At 42.2% G+C, this 17,506-nt stretch overlaps 1 protein-coding gene across 3 annotated transcripts in view; it reads left to right on the forward strand.

Moving 5' to 3' along the window:
* Positions 1 to 10,719: 10,719 nt before the first annotated feature.
* KIAA0040 (KIAA0040 ortholog) overlaps positions 10,720 to 17,506 on the forward strand; it is a 54,156-nt gene continuing 47,369 nt past the window's right edge. For all 3 annotated transcript variants that reach the window (XR_003858953.1, XR_003858952.1, XM_029618236.1), the window contains exon 1: positions 10,720 to 10,871. The gene's annotated coding sequence lies outside the window, so the exon portion shown is untranslated. The remainder of the gene's footprint in view (positions 10,872 to 17,506) is intronic.

Genomic DNA, 17,506 nt, shown 5'->3' on the forward strand with positions numbered 1-17,506 from the left:
AAGAATTCAAAGGGGCATGGGAGAAACCCTGTGGATCCCTAAAGGTTAGAGGATGGAAAGAGCCAATAAGCCTTGATGCTTTTGATACAACAGAAATATTGCTCTCCAGTTCAATGGTACGGGGAAAAGGGGAATTGGATTTAGACAACAACCAATGAAGGCCCTGACTTTTTAGGTCTGGGGAACTGATAAGCAGAGAGGTAACTGTATGGAGCAGCAGTTACTACCCTTAACAGAAGGCATGGGATTATTATTCTTAACCAATAAACCTTGATGCCTTTGACACAACTGCATCATTGCTCTCTGCTTTGACGGCAGCAAATTCAGGCAACAACCAATAAGGGTCCTGACTTTTACGGTCTAGGGCACTGATACGCAGACATAAAAGAAAAAGCACAGGCCTGCTTCTAAGGCCAAGTCCATAAGCAAAGCACATCAAGCAGGAGGAGTGTCTGAATTTTCAAGAAGGCTCATTATCCAGTAAAAATGTTGCTAGCAGTAAATCTGTTATGGGCTATCATAAGGCTTGGTGATAACTGCACGGAGCAGCAGTTGCTACCTGTAAGAGAAACATGGCGGTAACCTGCACGACGCGGCAGATACCACCATAAGAAGCTTGCTGGGCAGACTGGATGGACTATTTGGTCCTTTCTGCCATCAATACTTTGTTACCCTGGAGGGAAAGAGGATATATGATAGAGACATTTAAATACCTCTAAGGACAGGAAGGGGGTGGGGAAATCAGTTGTTGGGCAGCTTGTATAACGGCATTGTAACTGTTTGTGGTTTATGTCCAGTGAGGGTTAAGTGCTACAACCCTCCCGCTCTGATACTGTTGTTTGATTAATGCCTTGAAACTAATAAAAATCGTTTAACATTAAATACCTCCAAGGAATAAATGCACAGGAGGTGGGCCTTTTTCAAAGGAAAGGAAGTTCTGGAACATGGGATCACCGGATGAGAGCGAAATGAGGGGTAGATTCAGGCATAAATGAGGAAATATTCTTTACAGAAAGGATGGTAGACTCATGAAACAGCCTCCCTGTGGTGGTACCGGAGATAAGGAAATTTATCAGGTTCAAGTACAGAGGATCTCTGAGGGAGAAGAAGGGACTATAAAGCTGAGCAGAAGATGTGGATGGGCTGTATGGGCTCTATCTGCTGTCAGCTTTTATGATTCTAAATATGTTAACAGACAAGAAATGGTAAAATGTAATCAGGAGCTTGGGTTAATTATTGTCTTTCATCTCTTCAGCCTTTCCTAGAAATAGCATATGGGCCTGACTCACCAAGGCTTTTCTTCCATACTGTGCCTATAGCAAAAGACCTTGATGACTCGGACCATGTGTTTCCAAAATGTTGCCTAATTAAAGTGCTAGATTTGTGCAAAGAGAAGCAACAAGTGGTTGTTGCATTTTTAAATATTAAGATAAACAATATTTAAAAATACCAACTTCCAGGACTACTAAGGTTCTTCACCAAACAATGCTAACATCTGCCCAAGACAGGCAGAGTCTATCAATCCCTGATCAGCCTCATCAGCCACATTTGGATCCAAAAAACAATCGTTCTTGGCTTCAAGAGGTTACTGAAGATGAGCAGGCTGACTGGCCCTTCCCATTAACTTGTGCTAGGACTTCATGCATTTCATTTTTGCTTCACGTCCACAGAAAGCTACATTTACTATGTGAATGTAGCTTTCTGTATGTGGAGTATACAGTAAATGGGTCATTCTCCACAAACATTTACAATTATTAAAAAAAAAAAAAATAATAGTAACATTATATTCTCTTACAAAACATTTTAAAGATCATAATTTGGGTTTGTATCTTGAGAGGTAATTTTGTAACATCATGCATAAGTTCCTCCAATTTTCAAAGTGGACTTATGTGCACGAGTCCGTTTGGCAGGGAAAGAGCTCAGTAACCCACAATCTAGTGGGAGCAGTGAGAGGAGAGGATCACCTTGCTGGTGGCTGAAAGGAATCAGTAAGCACTGCTTGGGGAAGTTTTAGAACTTAAAAGTTTTGGGGAGAAGTAAACTATCGGGGTATATTCTTTAGTGTGTGTGTGTGTGTGTGTGTGTGTGTCTGTATTAGATAGTTAGTCAAAAGGCAAGAAAAATAACCAGGAGTTTTGTGTGTTTTGTATTCAATAGCTAGTCAGAGAGCAGGCAAAAGAAAGAACACAAAAATGAAATTTCAGGCCTATTACAAATTAATTTGTAACCTATCATTAAAATCATTTGTTGTACCTGAAGACTAGGTGTCCAATATAACCCCGATATTTAAAAAGGGCTTCAGGGGTGATCCGGCAAACTATAGACCGGTGAGCCTGACTTCAGTACCGGGAAAAATCGTGGAAACTGTTAAAAAGAATAAAATCACAAAGCATTTAGATAGACACGGTTTAATAGGACACAGCCAGCATTGATTTACCCAAGGGAAGTCTTGCCTCACTAATCTCCTACATGTTTTTGAAGGAGTGAATAAACATGAGGACAAAGGTGAACTGGTAGATGTGGTGCATTTGGATTTTCAGAAGGCATTCAACAAAGTTCCTCATGAGAGGCTTCTCAGAAAACTAAAAAGTCATGGGATAGGAGGCGATGTCCTTTTGTGCATTGCAAACTGATTAAAAGACAGGAACAGTAGGATTAAATGGTCAGTTTTCACAGTGGAGTGCCTCAGGGATCTATACTTGGACCAGTGCTTTTTAATATATTTATAAATGATCTGGAAAAGGGTACAACGAGTAAGGTGATCAATTTGCAGATGATACAAAATTATGCAGAGTAGTTAAATCTCAAGCGGACTGTGATAAATTGCAGGAGGACCTGAAATTTAATGTGGACAAGTGCAGGCATATAGGGAAAAATAACCCATGCTGCAGTTACACAATGTTAGGTTCTGTCTTAAGCTAGAAAGAGATCTAAGCATCATAGTGGATAATACATTGAAACTGTCGACTTAGTATGCTGCGGCAGTCAAAAAAGCAAACAATGTTAGGAATTATTAAGAAGGGAACAAATAAAATGGTGGATGTCATAATGCCTCTGTATTGCTCCATGGTGAGACTGCATCTTGAATACTGTGTGCAATTCTGGTCACCACATCTTAAAAAAGATATAGTCGCGATGGAGAAAGTGCAAAGGGTGACCAAAATGATAAGGGGCATGGAACGGCTCCCCTAAGAGGAAAGGTTAAAGGGGTTAGGAATTTTCAGTTTGGAGAAGAGACGACTGAGGGGGGATATGATAGAGATCTACAAAATTATGAAAGGACTTGAACAGGTTAATGTAAATTTGTATTTACTCTCTCAGATAATAGAAGCACTAGGGGGCACTATAAAGTTAGGAAGTAGCTCATTTAAAACAAATCAAAGAAAATTCTTTCACTGAGCGCATAAAGTTCTGAAATTCATTGCCAGAGGATGTGGTTATGGCAGTTAGTGTAACTGGGTTTTAAAAAGGTTTGGATAAATTCCTAAAGGAAAAATTCATAAACTGCTATCAATCAATAAGGAATAGTAGCTTGAGATCTATTTAATGTTTGGGTACTTGCCAGGTACTTGTGACTTGGATTGGCCAGTGTTGGAAACAGGATGCTTTGCTTGATGCATCCTTAGTCTGACCCAGTATGGCATATGTTATATTCTTATGGAAAGTGTTCCCAGCAAAACTACATGAATACAACACAGCTGCTATTTGATGCACACAGCTTCCTGAGAGAATTTAAGTGCATACTTTTTAACATCAAAAAGTGCGTGCAAAAGCCCCAACCCAACCCAGTCTCCATTACCTGGACCTCCTCTCCCCGTGCACATAAAAATGCATGCATGCTCTGTGTCTACACACATCAGTCAGTCACACCAATTTCTAAAGGACTGTTGTACTCACAAAAATCCCTTTGAAAATGACCCTCTCTATTCTATACCTAATCTTCATCAATTCCATTTCGAGTGAGATAGTGAAAGGAATAGTCATAGTACAAATTTGGACTCATTCTACTATTTTCTTGACTGTGTCTATTCCTACTCCCTAATACAGAGTACTGTATATAAATTGCTTATATAAAAGTGAGCATAGTATGAGTTTTAAGAATAAGTGATACACAATATGCCCATATACATTTACCACAGAGCGCTGTGTTTCTGAAAACAGCCTCTGTTTAAGAATCAGTCCTGCTTTTTTTGTTTTGTTTTTTTTAACACGGGGCTTATAACTGATTGCAGTCATGGGACCTGGGTTTCTGATGTCACTGTGGGAATGCAGCTCCTTATAAGGAAGCGCAGTGATCTCACTGCAGGAATTTCATGCATGCAGAAAGCTTAGTAGCCAAGATCCTACTGTCAGAGTTCTACATTACAAATGGAGAAAGAAGGCTTATTTTTTGTATAACAGAGGCCTTGTTTTCAGAATCGGAGCTTCTGGTGGCAAGTGATTCAGTGCTCATTTACAGGCAAATGCTTTATAAAAATTATGCTATAGGTCTTTTTGAAATGACTTTCAGGATAGTGGAATCATTTTTTTGTGCATATGTTTGGGCTGGAATTATTGCCAGTCAAGACTTTGGAGAGAGTATTTTTCCATGAAATTAAACTCATATTTCTAGGAACCAAGGCCTTGAAAATATAGAGTTGTTAACTTTCTGGTTTTCTCAATGGTTTTATAAAAATTCAGTTGCCAGTACATCGACTGACAGGGCACTATAAAGAGGAAAGGGCACCCTGCATGCGCTTCAGAGCCTGCCTTGCCCTATTTACTGTTTTGTTTTTTCTTAGAAAAACAAAAACAAATCACTCATATTTGCTTTGTCTGGCTGGCTGTGTACACATTATCCACTGAGCCATTTATCCTACAGCAAACACATTTTCAGGATAAGTATAACTTTATAAAAGCTGAAACCCAACATAACGTTTTCCATAAAACTTATAGATCTAGCCCAAAATTGAAAACCATGTTTAAAAAAAGAAAAAAATAATACAGAGAATTATTAACTTTTGCATCCAACAGTTTCTCAACTCACTCAGCTTCAGTGAACTTTGTCCTCAGAAATCAGTTCATAAAACTGAAATTCCCATATATTGAGACCAAGATCATCTTATTTACAAAGCTCTTACCTAGTCTATGTCTCTTTACTTCTGGACCAAGGCTGTGACCTAGGAGCCAGGAGAACCTTAGGGCAGGGGTGGCCAACCCCAAACAGGCCTGGTTTTCAGGATATCCACAATGAACATGGACGAGGTGTAGATTTGCATAAACTAGCTCTACTGTATGCAAATCTATCTCATGCGTATTCATTGTGGTCCATCTCCCATGGGCTTCCCCTCCCCTCTGAGATATTGAGGAGTAGAGAGGGGCCCTGAGATTGACAGGCACTATATCTTCAGGCCCAATGCAGAGGTCTATGCATTGCTCATGGGCCGCTGCAGTTCCTGCCCCACCAAACCCCCCCCCCCCCCCCCCCCCCCAGGAATGGGAAGTAGTGTTAGATGTCAGAGCAGCACAGGCCCCCCCCTCCCCCCAAAGCCCCAATTGCACCCACCAAAGAACAGCCCTGCCTAGGGATGGTAGTGGTATTGGACTTAAACCGACATATTTTGTAATCAGAGAGGGTATTTTACAAAAAACACCTATACAGATTGGTCTGCAACTCTTATCTTAATTGTTATGTAAAGAAATGAAACTGATATTTGAGTATGTTTATTGTCATGCTTGCATTTTTCTCTTCATTGAAAATCAAATAATAACGATATTGATTTATGAAATCCAGACATCTAGGGGTCCATTTTCAGCTGCTGTGTGGCTCAGTCGTGCTGCTGATTATACTCGGCTATCTTAAAGATAGCCGGACAAGTTTATCAATCTAGCTTTAGGATAGGTTGTGGCCCCATCAGAGTTAGCCAGCTAATACCGAATATTGGCATTAGCAGGGTAACTTATCCAGTTAAAGCTGCTCCTACCCATCCCACTTTATCCGGCTAGAATTTAGCTGGATACATGGCTGAATATGCCAGTTTTGTCATTTATCACAAAAGAAAAACCAATAAAGCCAATGGGTACCCTATATAACAGATGAAAAGTACCCACAAAGGTGTTGAAATGAACCCAAATTGTAAATAATTTTAAAGGAGGAAAAAAGAATTCATAAACCAACTGTGGCAAACAAGTTGCCTAACGTGGTTGGGCTGATTAATCACGAGTCTTAAAAAGCCTCCTTAGTTCACAGTGAACAATGCTCTCAAACAGTGTATGTGAAAAAAAGAAAACTTAGCTTGTATAATTTGCAGATTCCTTCTGTGCTTTGCATCTTCATATAAGATATCATCCTTGTAGGAACTCGATGTTGGCCAGTGTTCAACGCTGCATCAGGGAGTAATTTTATATTTTGATGTCCAAAATCGCTTGGAATCTTAAAAAAAAAGAGAAAAACAGTAATAAAAGGTATTCCAAAAACCATTGTAAAACATGTATCATACCTTGTAGTTCAAGAATTCACAAGCAGCTCTTTTGAGTAGGACATATGTCTCCACACAACATATTAAATAAATGGCATAGCAGTCGCTGAGACACTGTTGCTGTTCAAATTCAGAGTTACAAAATGAGCGATGGTTAACTTCACATACCCATATTGCAAAACTGCCATTCATGGTGTCATCTTATTTTATGTATGTGAAAGTTGATTAAGCGAAAATAACTGTTCTATTACAATTTTAAAACCGGAGTGATTTAAAAAGGTCAGCAATTCAAAAGTAGAAGGCTGCAAACAGAGATCAAAGAAGTCTTTTAAAGAATACATGGTGTTGCCTTAACATCCGATACAGGTTTCCAAAGTGCAAAGCTTATTGCGACGCAATATCTGAGAAAGCATGTTGAAAGGAATGGCAGAGCAAACACCTGTGCCTTATATACTTCTATGCAGGAAACACCAGCCTTGTGATTGGTTAAGACTGTTTTAAAATGCTGACTGTTGATTGGTCAATCAGGACTGCATAAACTATTAACGCTGCTCCTCCCAGATAATCTCCTGCCCATCCTTGGATACTTCCTTCTTATCCGGCTAGAATTTAGCTGGATACATGGCTCAATATGCCAGTTTTGTCATTTAGACAGATTGCTTTTAAGTTATTTGTTTACACAGGTTTTGAATACCGACCTCCTATATTCTGTCCTTCACTACTTATGTTATTGTGAGCAAGTCAGGTTAACCTTCTTGCACCTAGATATGGACTGGAAGTTCTTTGGAATAGGGACCCTTGCAGTAATCATGACCTCTTACTGTGTGCAACAGTCAGAGATGTGCCAAGCCAAAATTGTGACAGGTAATACATCTCCATGAAACGAAATGACATATTCCTTCTGATCTGACCTGAAAATCTTCAGCTTGAGAATAAAATTCAGTACAGTGAACATCTCCAGCTACTTGGACCATTACATGGCTCAGGAACTTTGTAGACCTATAGTCCTTGTGATTTTGCAGTGCACGTTGCTATCTACGCACTGACAGCACTGGATAAGAATATTATGAACTGAGAGCTCAGGAAATGTATTCATTACATCAGGGGATTTTTTTTATATCAAAGTTCATCATAAAAAGGGATTTGCTGTGATCACCTCTGATCCAAGAACATGGCCCACCTGCTCCCTGTCCTCCTACATGCTTTAGGGAAATGTTCCTGGACACAATCAAGTGATGACAATATGTTTCTGTTCACAGCTGCTTGATTTATTTTTTTTCCCCACCACTTTTGGTACAAATTTAGTGCACCAAGTAATGGTGCCAGAATATGTTTAAAGCAGAAGGAGTCAACAATTTGAAACTAATTTGACAACGAAATCAGGAGCACTTCAGTTTCTTGTTTTGCAAGTGGGGGGGGGCCAGACTGATGGCTTGGCTCAGTGGAAGTGCCATGCAGAACCACAGGGGAGACCCCAGATTTGCTTCCCAGGCCTGATGCCTGCTCCTCTGGGGATGCTCTGAAGGCAGCATTCACAGCATCTGACACAGGAAGTCAGCCATCCCATAAAAAAAAGAAACCGGGCGGTCATAATCAGAATTAAAGCCATAGTTAGCCTATGGCCAATATATCCGTGGCAATAGGCATCATCCAAAAGGGGGCAACTCTGCTCCCTCCCAATATTGCTGCAAAACAAGAAGTTGCTTCTTTAATCGCCCTGCCTTTGGAGCTGAGGAGCTGAAGTTGCCTCTGGGACGAAGAGAGTTGATTGCTCCTGAGATTGCTCCACCTCTCAAGATGGCCCTGTAGTGCTAAACAACTGCCACTGTTGGATTCCTTGTGGCCATGTGGGTCAAAACACATTTTCTGATCCTGCTGCACCACTTCCCGCAGGCCTGAAGATTAGCTGTTGTGCCCTTCCACCCCTCCCACCAATGGCTTACCTTGCAGGCAAGCAGAGCCAGCAGCCCACATTTTTAACTTCCTCCTCCTGCCGCCAGCTTTGCTCCCTCCTGCATGAATCATATGTTGATCTGCATGGGAGAGAAAGGAGTCCACTGCAAAAGGAGGCTAGAAGTGCCGGCTGCCGCCTCGTTCCTGTCTCACCACCACTGGGGACATAGCTTGGAAAGAAAGGGAGAGGCCCTGCTTATATTGAAAGTGAAGGAAGTCAGAAGATGGGAGAGGAATGTAAAGATGGAAGGGGGAAGAGAAGGATGAAAGGCAAGGGAGGATTGGAAGGTAAGGAAAGGAAGAGAAGGTTGGAAGTTGAAGAAGCAAAGAGGAAAGTATGGAAGTGAGGGTATGCTGAAAGGGGAGGGAGAGGAACAGAAGGGTGGAAGGTGAGGGAGAGTTTGGAGGGGGAGGGAGAGGAAAGGAAGGGAGGAAACTGAGGTGGAGCTGGGAAGGGAGAAGAAGAAAGGATGAAATGTGAGGTGGAGGGATGTGAAAGGTTAGAGACAGAAGGGGAAAGGATGGAAGGTAAGGGGATTTAGATGAGAGCAGGGAAGAAAGGAAAATGACAGGGATTGAGAATGGTGAAGGAGAGGATGAAGGTGAGGGAAAGGATAGAAGGTGAGAGAGATCAAGGAGGAAGGATAGAAAGTAAGGGGGTTGGAAGGTAAAAAAAAGAAGAGGGGGGAAGGATGGAATTAGGAGTAGATGAGGGCAGAAGACCGAGGAAAAGATGAATTTGAGGAGACTGAAAATGGAGGGAGTGGAGGGGAAGGGGAGAATGGAAGTTGGGAGAAGAGGAATAGGAGCAGGAGAGGGAGGGGAGGTGGAGAATGATTTGGGAGGAGAGAGGGTTTCAAAGAGCAAGAATGTAGGCAGCTGTTGAGGGAAAGGGCAAGGGACAGAGAAAGCTGGAGATAATAAAGGGAGCATACCAATGAGGGGGAGATGGGAGGCTGAGAAGAGAAAATAGAGGGGAAAATTAGGGCAGCACAGGGATGAGAGTGGGAGAGGGATAAAATCTAGCTAGGAGGCAAAGAGAGAGAAAAATGGAGAAAATGAGATGGCAGGGAAAAAACTATGTCAAAGGAAATATAGAACACAGGAGGAGAAAGAACAAACAGAAAGTGGTCAGGAGACCCTGGAAAAGATGAGGACCAAAGTGATTAGTCAAATAGCCATACAGCAAAGGTACAGAAAAACATTTTATTTTCAGTTTAGTGAATGAAATATTTCAACTTTGGGAATGTGCATCTCATGATATCTTTGTATTTTTTACAATATAAAGGAAATACTTTTCTTTTTTTCCAGTGTTGCACTACATTTAGAGCCTGGCTTCTTGGGGTTTTCATTTCAGATTTTCTTTACATGTTTCTATTTCTAATTTGTGGTCCCTTTTTCTGAATTGAAAGTCTGTCTGTGGATGACTTCATCATGACTTAAAGGCACACATTCCTTTTTTAAAGCCCAACTGCTTAAGAAGGTAGAGATGACTAATCAGTTGGGTAGAGGTTAAGGGTCAGTTAGGGTAGCAGTTAAGGATCACATCCATACAGATCGAAGAGTCACACTTTTGAGACCAGGGTGACTATTTATATATTATAAATAATAATGGTGCTATGCTTTACATTTAAAAACATTTAACAGCCTCCCAGCTCGTAGCGTCATGTGTTGTCTATAGGCATAGAAGCCAAATTGCTCCAAGCCTCCAACTCTGCTCAGGGTGCACGTGTTATTGGCTTCCAGAAGGAGCCATGTTCTGTGGATTCTGGCCACAGTCTGTTGCTGCCATGGCTGGACTCCATCGTAGGCGGAGGGGAATTATATATCAAGGGGAAAACTTCAAGTAGTTATAAGTGAAGGCTCAAGGCATTGTAGCCCAATATATGCTGGTTCTGACCGAGCTTGAAGCGAAGAAAATGACCTGGGCTAACAGCAATAGCAATGGTAAGGAATTTGTGTATGTCTGTTTCCTTAAACTCTACGTGGGAACGTTAATGCTGGCTCAAGACTGAAAAGAAAGAAGCCAGACTCAGGAAGTTATGTCTCTTACATCATTAGCATTGCTAAGCTCAAGCAAACCTCAAAAATGTAAGGCAGGAGCCAACTTGAACAAAGCAAAAGACTTTTTATGTGTATATATATATATTTTTTTTTTTTTACTTTTTACTGAGGGAGAATACCCCAGCTGTGACTCAGAAATGCACCGCCCAGGTACCGAGGAAGGGGTGGGGTGGGGGTGGGAAGGGCTGAGTGCTGAGGGAAAGAGGGAGGAGTGAGAACTTGAGGGTAAGGGACGGGTGCAAGAGCAAACTATCAGATATCTGACAGGAACAGCCTTAAACAGTTGCTCACGGGTTCCCTCAGATGCTGGAGGGAAAACAAACTCCCACGAAGAGTTTGCAGAGTAAATGAACCATACCAGGATGGCTGACAATCAGATTTTCCGAAGAGATTAAGGTATGCTTTCAGTTTGAATATATGCTGTTTTATAGTCAAAGGGTGAATGCTTGTTGAAGGGCAAAACTTCATTTGGGGGCAGTTCATGGATAATCTTTTTGATGTGCCTTTCTCTATACGCTAGCTCACAGCAAGCTGTTCTGTACCCCCTCCCAGCCACAAAAGTAGCAGGACACACTCGGCTGTCACTGCATCGTCTGCTGAGATTGGATCTGGACCCAGGTCCATTCAGTCCCTGCGTGTGAACCGGTACCGGGAACCACCGTGACTGACGGCGGCTGCACCCAGAGCTGCAGTCCTGTGAGACAGAACAGCTGCGACTCAGTGTCTCTGCCAAGTCTGTAAATCTGTCTCCACTCAGCCCCCTCAGGGTCCCATCTGTCTCGCAATAGGGCGAAGGAACTCTCTGAGCCAGTACAGTGACTCCAGCTTGGGAGATTTCCTCTGTCATAAGAGCCCTCCACGTAAAAACACTTCTGATGAAAGGCCCTCTGTTATCCTTCCTAGGCAAACAATGACTGCTGGCAGAAGAATCTTTTTCCAAGTAAGGATGTGCAAAAAGTGATGTGTTCATTTTTGCCAACACTTCTGCAGATGTTTGTTGAAATTTGCAAAAGTAGTCACCATGGAGTTTAATTATTCTTTCAGCATTTATACAGAGCCCTACATGAGAGTGCATTACAATAAATTACATAGAGGAAGAACAAGTACCTGGCCCAAAGAGCTGATAATTAAATGGTTATCTGAGGCACTGGGAGGTAAAGTGACCTGACCAAGGTCACAACAAGTGTCAGTGGAAGAAGCTGGATTTGAATCCAGCTCTCTTGCTTCTTAGCTCATCATTCTAACATCTAAACTACAGACTCCTTCCAAAGAGAGAGATTTTCCCACAAAACTCTAGAAACCTTCAAAATCTGGTTTTTAATTTTTCTGCAGTATATTACCGGTAAATCCTCCTAATATGAAAATTAGAGGGATGTAATGGAAATCTACCAGCACACTACACAAACAGCAATTTTCTCCAGTTTTCCATTTAAATATTTTCCCATCAAATTCAATAATGAAAAAAAATTAAAGTAGACATTATCCACACATTTTTTTTTTCTCAAAGTCAAAAAGTGTACTTTTTCTCCTTTTGCACCTTTCTAGTCTATCTGACCAAAGCTGCATTTTTAAGGAAAATTGCACTGTCTATTGAAAGTGGGTGAGGAGGTAGGCCTTATAACATCTAGATCTGTGGCTATGGAGGGGAGAATGGCAAAATCAGGGCATGTCATATGCACATATTCTTATCAATGAGATGCCATGTCCTTGTGCTTTAACACTATGAGGCCTTCATGATACCAGGTTTCCCTTACAGTGACATATTTCTTTAAAGAGAGGGTAGTGGTTGTATAGGCCAGTCTCCCAGGGGTGGAAGGCCCACAAAAATGATACTGCAATACAAGAAGACATGGGAACAAGGGCAGCAGATTCTTAATGATATGAAATGAAGGGACAAACAGGAGGTCAAATAAGGTCTGCTGTAGAGGTGTAGGTATAGAAACTGGGAAGACTAATAGTCAGATTTACTAAGGATTTTTTTTTCCCCATTCTTCATCTATGAGGAAAAAAACTTTTTAAGTATAGCCCTAGATGTGCCTGTTTATCGGCCATCATTTTCAATGGTTCTGTGTCAACATTATGTATGTAATATACCCATGGGTGGAGATGTCGCTGTGATTTCCCGAAGAGAGAAGGAACTACAACCTGTCCTTGATGGCCATTAGTCAGAGCCGTAACTAGGCTATGGCCAATATGGCCTGGGCCAAAAGGCACTTTTGCTCAAGTGCGCCGCTGGCCCAATTCATTAATAATTGATCCCCAGCGGGGGTCATCAGTCAGAAAGAATATGAGCTCTTTTCACACTCCAATCTGGTCTGGCGGTGCCTCTTCCTCCTTCTGGCCCCGCAGTTGAAACCTGAGTTCTGCTATTACTTCAGGGCTCTGGATCTACGGAGGCCTGTGAGGTTCAAACATCAGCTGTTTGTATGTGCAGTTCAAACTGGAGTTGTTTGAACCACATAGGGCTCCGTAGAGACAGAGCCCCATAATTCAAATAGCTGAGATCCAGTTTCAGCCACGAGGTTCAAAGAGGCACAGTGCAGGACGTAGAAGCAGCCAGTCAGGAAGTTTTTTGGAAATGTGGGAGCAAGATAAAGAGGACATGAGGATTTTAAACAGTAAAAGAACAGGGACTAAGTGGGAGAGCAGGGGAAGAATGTGGGCTCAGCAATTTGGGTGGAGGGAGATCAGGTGAAGAACGAGGACTAGTTGGGATAAAGCAGGGGAAGAACAGAGAGTTATTTGGGGATGAGGGAAAGCGAGGGAAAAATGAAACCTGGGGAGAACAGGAGAAGAACAGGTCGGATGGGGGGAGAGCAGGGCGAGAATGGGAGCTGTCACTTGGGGATGGAGAGAACAGAGGAAGAGTGGAACTGGCAGAGGAAGAATGGGCCCTTCACTTGGGGATGAGGAAGAATAGGGAAACAATGGGGGATGGGGTCAGCAGTGGAAGAACAGGGACTGGCAGGGGAAGAATGATGTCACTCGGAGATGTGGGAGAGCAGGGAGACTTGGGTATTGGGGGTGGGAGAACAAGGAACGAACAGGAATTTGGTGACTGATGGGGGAGCAGGGACTTGTGATTGGGATAAGTGGGTACTCAGGAGGGCAGGGAATCTGGAACTCAGGGTGGGGGATACAGAGAGCAGGGACTTGGGGAAGACAGTACAGAGTCTGCAATGGGGTATATTAGATGGACTAAGGAAGATATGAACGAGGGTGTGAATGACCTGGAGTACTTACTGGAAAGGGAGTTGGATGCTGTGAGAGTGAATGGGAATGGGGCTTGGAAGGCAGTGCAAGAGGGGTAGTAGGGGGTAAGAGATAGAAGAAAGGGGATAGGGAGGGATTGAGTGACAAGGAAGGAGCTGGAGCTGGTGAGAGGATTAGAAGCTGAGGAAGGTGGATAACGGTGGAAGTACAGAGGGTGGAAATGGGGAACTAGAGAGTGAGTGAAAACTAAGAAATAGGAGGCTGAGGAAGGCATGAGACAGTGCACTGGGATTGGAGATGAAAGCTGGTAGGTAGGAGAGAGAGGAAAACTAAAGACTGGAGGACTAGAGAGATGAAGAAGGGAGGTGAAATTTAGCTATGAGTGGATAGAGAGGCAGAGAAATGAGAAAAAAAGATGAAAGTGAAAGATCAAGGTCAGAGACAAATGTAGGAAATGAAGAGGAGAAAGAAAATGGAAAGGAGATCCTGAAAAGAATTTAGGAGAAGACCAAAAAGAGAGACCAGGACCAAATAAAATGCCCACACAACAAATGGTAGGAAAAAACCCCACTTTTACTCAGTATAGGTGGAAATGCATTCTGTTTTTCTCTGTCCGGTGTTGCACTGCTCATAGATTCTGGCTTCTTGGGTTTATGTTTCAGTTTCTGATATGTGATCCCTTTATTCTGTATTAGGTAAAAGTTGTCCTGTGTTCTGCTTGTGTGACAGTGGTGAAGGATTCTGCTAGCATGTAATGTCTGTGTAGGAATCTATAGATGTATTAGTAATTATAAAATCCACAACCCACCTGCAACATATTCTTATAACAAAAATAATCTCTACCTTGTTAAGTAGTAGGGATTGAAAAAGGAGTGCGTGCCTTTTAAACCATAATGTTGTGCATTTTTCTCTTCTATTGAATTATAGGAATTGATTACATTAAACTAATTGGGTCCTAGATTTGATTGACAACAAAACAAACTCTCCACCACCAGGCACATTGTGATGCACCTCAAAGGCCTGCCGAAAACACACTCAGAACCTTTATAGCAAACCTGGTATACCACCACTAACACTCAGGAGTCACATAGCAACAATCTTACCTATGAAAGAGTCACACTACAAATATTAGTGCAGGCTCTAGAACACCACTATGCACCACTTAGAGATTTTTTTTTTAATAACAAGCGGTATATCAAATTGAATATATAAATAACCAATTGGGTAAAGGTCACATCCATACAAACCTAGAGTCACACTTATGCCTGCTTATAGATTATAAACTAACAGTGTTATGTATTGAATTAAAAAAATAGATTGAGAGAGTCTCCGAACTCATGTTGTGTACAGGGCAAGGGTGCACTCTTTTACTTGGCCATAGGTGCCAAATTGCCTGGCTATAGCTCTGCCTGTATCCAGCCAGTCAGCTAATTTGGTGTAAATAAATCAGAGGAAAGTGTTGAGCAATTAAACATCACTTTTTTTTAGCACAGCTTCTGAGTGTTTTTAAGTTTTGTAAGCACACTGCAGAATGCACCATGTCTGTACAGCAGCATTTAGCACATTTACCAGTGAAAAATGGGCTAACATGAAAAAGCAATAGCAGTATGCAAACCTTTCTTGGCATATAACAAGCATGCTATCATTTAAAGTTACCAGTAATACAAATTAGCATAAAAGTAAAACAAAACTAAAATACTGTCACTGCTTGTAGTTGGTATTTGACAGCACACTGTATGGATCACAGAGAACCTAAGGCAAAGATTTGATTTCTTTTTTTATTAGAACAGTGTTTCTCAAACCTGTCCTGGGAGACTCCCAGCCAATTGGGTTTTCAGGATAGCCACAATAAATGCGCATGAGATAAATTTACACGTGTAAGGGAACCCCCAAAATATGCCCCATACTAGCAATGTTCCCTCTAACTTTTGAAAAGCTATGTGTGTGTGTGTGAAAATTTTCTTTTGTGCAATTTTTCATAATCTGAGATCAAATGTATGCACTGTGAGCCAATATGATGCAAATAATATCGGGATTTCTTGTGCATGCTATGTTTTGGGATGGGGGGGTTCACTACCTGTCATACAGCTTGGAGGGAACAGTGCTTAGTGCTTACTAGTAGTATTTGCCCCTGGTTGGTATGGCAATTCTGGCCTCAACAAGTCATTCTGCCAGCTGTGTGAGTCAGAGGTCTCCATCCAGACCCTGCCTCTATACCTGAGGCCGGTGTATTCTAGGTATGTTAGTGTAGTGTACCACTCCCCATTGGAAGGGGTATGAGATCTAACAAAACTCCTGTGCCCTTGTGACACAGAGGGAGCTCAGTGTTGGCCTTAGCACAGGGCTGACAGAGCAGTTGTCTCTTCTTGTGAAGAATGCTTGGGTGGATCTATCCCTCCACAGGGACATGGCCTGAAGGAGTAATAGCCTTACCTTATGGGCAAGTGGGTGCCTGAAAGGAGAGAGAAGTTCCAGAGCCCAGAAGGAGGTGTGACGACCTGGGTCTCCAGAAAATCCAGAATAGTTTTGTGAAGAAACTGCATCCGAGGACTCCCCAAAGAGAAGGAATCTCTTCAGAGACAGCGTACAGTAGAGAGGATGGTCATGGGATGTTCCAGAGAGAAGCACCCCGCCCCAGGAAAGTCCCCAAGAGTGCTGACTGACTAGATCCAGAAGCTAGAGACTCCACTAAGAGACAATAGAGAAACTGAGAGGATCTACAGACCCAAAAGGTACTGGAAGGGCCCAGATACCTGCCCCAAGAGCTGACTTGTATGGGTGAGTATTTGTAGAGAACAAGAAAAAGAGATTGAGATCAGTTTGTTTTTTCAGTTTGCAGTAGAGTTTTTTCAGTTTGCAGTTAAGAATTTTTATTTTCATCTGTTTGGAATGGATTGTGTGTGGGTAAGGGAGGGAGGGTTGTGACTGAAGTGGTGTGCAGAAAAGCCCTAGAGAGAGATTAAACCCTAAGGGCCATGAAAAGACTTATTTTTCCTCCCATGTGAGAACATCGGAAGCTCATGGGACTTGTGTGGTCTGTGAATCTCTCAGTGTGCCCCTGTATCCGTTTGGGGCAGCAGCTATACATGCATTGGAGGTAGAACATGCAAATCTATCTCATGCATTTTAACTGCAAATATCCTGAAAATCCAAGTGGCTGGAGTTCCTCCAGGACAAGTTTGGGTTCCATTAAATTAGAATATCAGCCTTAGAAAACTCATATTGGGGTGATTTTCAAAGACTTACATGGGGTTTGTGTGTGTAAAATGGGCATATGCGCACATTTAGTAACCTCTGTCTGTGGTAAGTGAATTTTCAGAAGAGTGGGAGTGCTCGTGTACTGTTGCTGCCATGTGGAAAAGTATACATTGAAAACGAGAGCATTTTGAGGGGTTTCTGGGGTGGGGTTTGGAAACTCACACATTTATGTATTTTATCAAAGAAGAACGGGTAACATAGTAATGATGGCAGAAAAGAACCAAATGGTCCATCCAGTCTACCAGGAAACTTCTGATGGAAGTATCTGCCTTGCTGTGCAGATTACCCCCATGTTTCTCTTAAGGGTAACAATTGCCGTTCTGTGTAGTTATCCCTAGGCCTTATGATAACCCATTTGCTACTAGCAACATTTTTACAGGGTGATGAGCCTTCTTGAAAATTCAGTCAGTGCTGCTTGATGTGCTTTGCTTATGGTCTTGGCTTTGAAAGCAGTCCCGTGCAGTTTCCCTTGTCTGCGTATCAGTACCCCAGATCGTAAAAGTCAGGGCCCATTTTGGTTGTCATCTGAGTCCAATTCCCCTTTTCCCCCTGCCACTGAA

This window comes from Rhinatrema bivittatum, chromosome 10 (assembly GCF_901001135.1).
Source record: "Rhinatrema bivittatum chromosome 10, aRhiBiv1.1, whole genome shotgun sequence".
In the NCBI taxonomy this organism is placed as follows: domain Eukaryota; kingdom Metazoa; phylum Chordata; class Amphibia; order Gymnophiona; family Rhinatrematidae; genus Rhinatrema; species Rhinatrema bivittatum.